The sequence below is a fragment of the Oncorhynchus keta genome, chromosome 24 (genome assembly GCF_023373465.1).
Source record: "Oncorhynchus keta strain PuntledgeMale-10-30-2019 chromosome 24, Oket_V2, whole genome shotgun sequence".
Classification (NCBI taxonomy): Eukaryota; Metazoa; Chordata; class Actinopteri; order Salmoniformes; family Salmonidae; genus Oncorhynchus; species Oncorhynchus keta.
In genome coordinates this window covers 47,584,246-47,590,679 of record NC_068444.1, presented here as the reverse complement: position 1 = coordinate 47,590,679, position 6,434 = coordinate 47,584,246, and the positions used below count along the sequence as shown (strand labels likewise).

Sequence of the window (6,434 nt, the reverse complement as noted above, 5' to 3'; positions counted from 1 at the left end):
CAGGTGTGGAAAACTCTTAGAGAAAGAAAGCTCTTAGAGTCTGTGTTGTTGGTTTTAATTCATTCCTAAGAAAAAATATATATTCATAGTTTATTACTGTGTAATTACCATTTACCATGTTATTTCTCAGTGACTACTTGGTGATTTATGCCACTTAATTACCCATGAAAAGTGCCTTCTCACTCCCATTCCTGTGACGCTGCAAGGGGGCGTATCCCCAGCTTTTCAACGCATTCCCTTTTAATTGGTCAGTTTTACCCATGTGATGTAAAGGCATTCATCGACGCTTAGAGCGACGAATAAAAAGATTATCCTAATTTTGGCGCTCTTAAAATTTTGACGTTTTATATGAATTGTGCTGTGTTGAGCAACACGAACAAAGTGGCTCCGGGTGGAACTGTTTGCTTGAATGTCGGGCTATGTCCTGAAGGATAACATTGCATAAAGACGCAATAAGAAGGTATGTGAGTGAAGGACTAATCGAAATGATATAGCAGTCCAACCTAATGATGTAAATTTCCTAACCAGTGAAGGAGATAGCGAATAAGAGCAACATAGTGATAACGGACTGAAGATCGGATTGAAGCCATTTTCTTCTGTAAGTAGGCTATTATCTATTTGTATTGACTTGATTTACTTATTATTATTATCATTATTATTAGAATACAGTAGTGCACGATACATTATTATTGGAATACAGTAGTGCACGATACAATGTGTTAGATCATAATGTATTATTTCAATTTGATAATGGAACATTTTGGAAGAACTGATGAAGAAAGTACAATATTTCAGTTGAATCAGCCTGCCCTAGAAATATGATGGGTTATGACTACGTTGTAATTATTTCAGCTAGACTCCCTCCCCAAAGATACACACAACCTAGTTCACCACATTCCAACTAACTTAGACAAGCCTATAAAGGGACCCCTCCCAATAGGATCTAATGAACAGCACATGGATGGAACAGTCAAGCTGTACCCTTGTCGCATTGTTTGCATTACGCATAATGATCGGCATACCTATAAGGAATTATATCACACACCCTTCTATTCTGTTTCTCAGGCGGACGAGGAGCGTGGTGACTGGTGTGTTGACATCATGAATGTGGGCACGGCTCACAGCGAGGTGAACCCCCAACACGCGGGTGATGAACAGCCGGCTCTCAACATCTGACTCTCCTACCTCCTGGGCATCGGCCTGTTGCACGTCACCCTGCTCAGCATCCCCTTCGCTAGCGTACCCTCATCAACATCATACACAACCTGGTAGGTAGTGGGCGCCCTAGTAGGCTATGCCTAGGGGCACCAGTGAAACCTCACCACTGTATAACCTAAGTACTGTTGGTGGATGGTCCAGTCAGCGTTATCAACACAATGGTAGTCTCTATAAGCAAACTCCTGTACTGTCAATAGGAGAGGGAAGAGCGAAGGTCAATAAAGTCAATAGTTCATGAGGCAGTCTTGAACATTTACCCATTTTTTATGGCAGTTGCATTGCTATAAAAGTTACAGAACAGTACTATGTCAGCTTACACACCCTTTCCTAAAATACATCGATTTGCAGTTGTAGGCTACTGAAAAATTCATAGAATCACTTTTAAATGTATAGTGCATTCGGAAAGTGTTCAAACCCTCTGACTTTTTCCTCATTTTGTTATGCTACAGCTTTATTCTAAAAGGGATTTTTTAAAAAACATGTCCCTCATCGATCTATACACAATGCCCCATAATGACAAAGCAAAAACAGGTTTTTAGAATTCTTGTCAATTAAAAAAAACAACAACTGAAATATCACGTTTTCGCAAGTATTAAAGACCCTTTATTCCGTGCTTTTTTGACACACTTTTGGCAATGATTACAGCCTTGAGTCTTCTTGGGTATGACTCTACAAGCTTGGCACACCTGTATTTGGGGAGTTTCTCCCATTCTTCTCTGCAGATCCCCTTAAGCTTTGTCAGGTTGGATGGAGAATGTTGCTACACAGCTATTTTCAGGTCTTTCCAGAGATGTTTGATCGGGTTCAAGTACGGGTTCTTAATGGGCCGCTTAAGGATATTCCTGACTAGACTCCCAGTCCCTAACGCTCAAAAATATCCCCACAGCAAGATGCTACCACCACCATGCTTCACCGTAGGGATGGTGCCAGGTTTCCTCCAGATGTGATGCTTGGCATTCAGCCAAAGAGTTCCATCTTGGTTTCATCAGACCAGAGAATCTTATTTCTCATGGTCTAAGTGTCCTTTAGGTGCCTTTTGGCAAACTCCAAGCCGGCTGTCATGTGCCTTTTTCTGAGTGGCTTCCGTCTGGCCACTCTACCATAAAGGCCTGATTGGTGGAGTGCTGCAGAGATGTTTGTCCTTCTGCAAGGCCTTTATCATCACCACAGAGGAACTCTGGAGCTCTGTTCTTGGTCACCTCCCTGACCAAGGCCCTTTTCCTCCGATTGCTCATTTTGGCCAGACGGCCAGCTCTAGGAAGAGTCTTGGTGGTTCCAAACTTCTTCCATTTAAGAATGATGGAGGCCACTGTGTTCTTGGGGACCTTCAATCCTGCAGAATTGTTTTTGTACCCTTCCCCAGATCTGTTCCTCGACACAATCCTGTCTCGGAGCTCTACGGACAATTCCTTCAACCACATGGCTTGATTTTAGCTCTGACATGCACTGTCAACTATGGGACCTTATATAGAGAGGTGTGTGTCTTTCCAAATCATGTCCAATCAATTGAATTTACCACAGGTGGACTCCAATCAAGTTGTAAAAGATTCTCAAGGATAATCAATGGAAACAGGATGCACCTGAGCTCAATTTCGAGTTTCATAGCAAAGGGTCTGAATACTTATGTAAATAAGATACTTCTGTGTTTTATATGTAGTAAAATGGGAAAACAATTCTCAAAACCTGTTTTCGCTTTGTCATTATGGGGTATTGTGTGTAGATTGATGAATGAAAAAGGCTGTAACGTAACAAAGTGTCGAAAAAGGGAAGGGGTCTGAATACTTTCCGAATGCACTGCAACAGCTAAAGCTTTCCTGACCAAGTATTCTGTGCTTGGAGAAAGGAACTCCATTTGAGACTCCCGACCAGAGCAAGGCCCGCTTCTACACATACTGGGAGCAGATTGACTATTGGTGTCCAGTTTACTGCCTCACGCAAGTTCCTCACCATCACCCCCATCGTCCTGTTAGGACTCCCTACAGTACCATACTCTGCACTGTTTTATGTCATTACTGTTTTATACTTATAAACTAATAGTCTATTTACTACTTAGAAACCCTTTATAAAGTATAATTCAATGCAAAGTGGCTACATTGGTATTTAAGGAGGAAAAGGACTGACAAGTGAAACCTATTCTTTAAGCATTGTTTGTTTCCCTGCTGTCCTTGTTAATGACTTCAGTGTCCTCCCAGCAGCCTCTTCCATCCAGTCTGTGGGCAGTGGGAGTCTGGACTGTTGTGGTGCCTGCTGTGCTTGCTGGCAGTGAAGGCCCTAGTCCTTCATTCTTTCTTGGACCTACCCTTACCTTCTCTCCCTCCTACATTCTTCCTCTCCCCCTAGCTACAACCTCACCAGCTTCTACACCAAATACGACCAGGACCACTTTGTGGTCAACGCGGTCTCCCTGATGACTGTGCTCATTCCCAAGCTCCCCCAGCTTCACGGAGTCCCGATCTTATGGGATTAACAAGTACTGATGGGACGGAAGGGGACACCGCCATCTCCCTGTGGACTGTGAGCACAGAGTATCAGGCCCCGGCCCCATAGGGATGCATGGTCCCGCTCTGTCTCCCAATGCTATTTGAGCACAATGCTAAATGAAGCCTATGGGGGATACACAAGACAAAAACTGTAACACAGAGGCAGAATTGATTTACTGTAACTGCACAGGGCAGTTCCTATGTGTTCCCATTGAAGCTGTGCTGTGGCGTTTATTTGTGGTTCTCTTCATGTCAGAGCTGTTTGAATTCACAGAGAACACTGCAAGGGAGGCCTTTGAGGACATACAGTAGTATGAAATGTTTTTAGATCCAGTTACAACGTGGAGAGGAGAGAACTCTGAACGGTTTGGTCCTGAGAGAAATGAGACGGAGACATTTTGCACCCAGGGGGACATTTTGAAAGTTATGGCACTCCGCTATGGACGATGCCCTCTAGAATTACAACTCTACCTTTATTTTGCATCTGTTCCTCAAAAGGCTCATCTTCTCTTTGTGTCTTAAGAAAGGACAGATAGCTAGAGGGAGGGTTAGCTCGGGAGTTGCTCTGACTGTCGCAGTGGTCAGACAAGAGGGAACAACAGAATGACGGTTTGTGCTGTTTGTGCCGTCATTCTTTTACCAAAATTCGCACCTGCACTGTTCTTCAAGTAAATGTGGTTTTGTATAATTTTAAGTGTACATTTTTAAAAGTAGTCCCGGTGTAAAACATGTTAATGTACTACTTAAGTAGTTTTTTGGGGTATCTGTACTTTATTTTTGCTTTTACTTCACTACATTCCTAAAGAAAATGATTTACTTTTTACTCCATACATTTTCCCTGACAGTATGTGTTACATTTTGACAGGAAAATGGTCCAATTCACACACTTATCATGTCACGTTCTGATCTCCGTTCCTTTGTTTTGTCTCTGTTTTAGCACAGTCAGGGCGTGAGTTGGGGTGGGCTGTCTATGTTCCTTTTTCTATAATTTGGGATTTCTGTGTTTGGCCTGGTATGGTTCTTAATCAGAGGCAGCTGTCAATCGTTGTCCCTGATTGAGAACCATACTTAGATAGTCTGGTTTCACTTTTGAGTTGTGGGTGATTATTTTCTTTTCTGTGTTTTATTTCACCGTTCAGGACTGTTTGTTTTGTCGTTTTATTGTTTTTGTTTCAGTGTTCACAATTAATAAACCAAGATGAACACTTACTACGCTGCGCTTTGGTCCTCTCCTTCATACGACGACTGTTACATATCAAGAGAACATCCCTGGTCATCCCTACTGCCTCTGATCTGGCGGACTCAATAAACTCAAATGCTTCGTTTGTAAATTATGTCTGAGTGTTGTAGTGTGCCCTTGGCTATCCAAAAATAAATAAAAACTAGAACATTGTGCTGTCTGGTTTGCTTAATATAAGGAATTTGAAATGGTTTGTGCTTTGACTTTGACTTTTGATACTTTATTTATTTTAGCAATTCCATTTACTTATGATTCTTAAATATATTTAAGTAATACCTTTACTCAAGTAATATTTTTCTGGGTGACTTTTACCCAGTCATTTTCTATTAAGGTATCTTTACTTCTACTCAAGTATGACAATTGAGTACTTTTTCCACCACTGCTTGAGCATAGATTTGTATGGTTTGTTTAACTTCGCACAATTTTTTTTTCATACATTTTAAAGTGAAATATCTGAGTCTCAGAATCACTCTGATACCATGGAATTGCCCCTTAGGCTAATGCACAATTACATTCAGGACTAATGTTAAAACATTTTTAAAAGTAAAACCTATAACGATGAGGGTTCAAGTTTTTGTTTTGTTTACTTCTTCAGGAGTTTATGGGTACCCCTGCGGGACGGTTGATCTAACGTAGGCTAGCATGAGGTTGTAAGTAAACAAGAACATTTCCCAGGACATAGACATATTTGATATTGGCAGAAAGCTTAAATTCATGTTAATCTAACTGCACTGTCCAATTTACAGTAGCTATTACAGTGAAATAATACTATGCTATTGTTTGAGGATAGTGCACCGTTTTGAACATTAATAAGCAAATTAGGATCATTTGGGCAGTCTTGATACGAAATTTTGAACAGAAATGCAATGGTTCATTGGATCAGTGTGAAACTTTGCACATACACTGCTGCCATCTATTGGCCAAAATCGAAATGGCACCTGGGCTGGAACAATACACTATGCTCTTTCTCCTGCATTTCAAAGATGATGGTACAAAACAATACAAGAGAACAGTCTGTTTTTTGTATTATCTTTTACCAGATCTAATGTGTTATATTCTCCTACATTCACATTTCCTCAAACTTCAAAGTGTTTCCTTTCAAATGGTACCAAGAATATGCATGTCCTTGCTTCAGGTCCTGATCTTCAGGCAGTTAGATTTGGGTATGTCATTTTAGGCTAAAATTGAGAGAAAAAAAAGGGGCCAATCTTTAATAGGTTTTTAAGAGTAGGCCTACATGAAAAAGCATCATGTTTTCTATTGTTGTTCCTAGACGTTTCCACTTCACAATAACAACACTTAAAGTTGACCTTGGAAGCGCTAGCAGGGTAGAAATGTAACGAACTGACTTGTTGGAAAGGTGGCATCCAAATGACAGTGGCATCCAATAACAGCCAATGTTTGTCTATGGAGATTGCATGGATGTGTGCTCGATTTTATATACCTGTCAGCAACGGGTGAGCTGAAATCGAAGAATCCACTCATTTCAAAGCGTG

The 6,434-nt window shown here is 41.0% G+C and overlaps 1 long non-coding RNA gene across 2 annotated transcripts; it reads left to right on the top strand.

Annotated features, from left to right (window-relative positions):
• Positions 1 to 330: 330 nt before the first annotated feature.
• Positions 331 to 5,079, top strand: LOC118402684 (uncharacterized). Of its 2 annotated transcripts, none has more exons than XR_004829542.2 (3): positions 331 to 598; positions 1,066 to 1,268; positions 3,414 to 5,079. It is a non-coding gene; the product is annotated as an uncharacterized LOC118402684 (long non-coding RNA). The 2 variants fall into 2 exon arrangements; XR_004829541.2 differs by having other exon boundaries at positions 3,062 to 5,079.
• Positions 5,080 to 6,434: the final 1,355 nt, after the last annotated feature.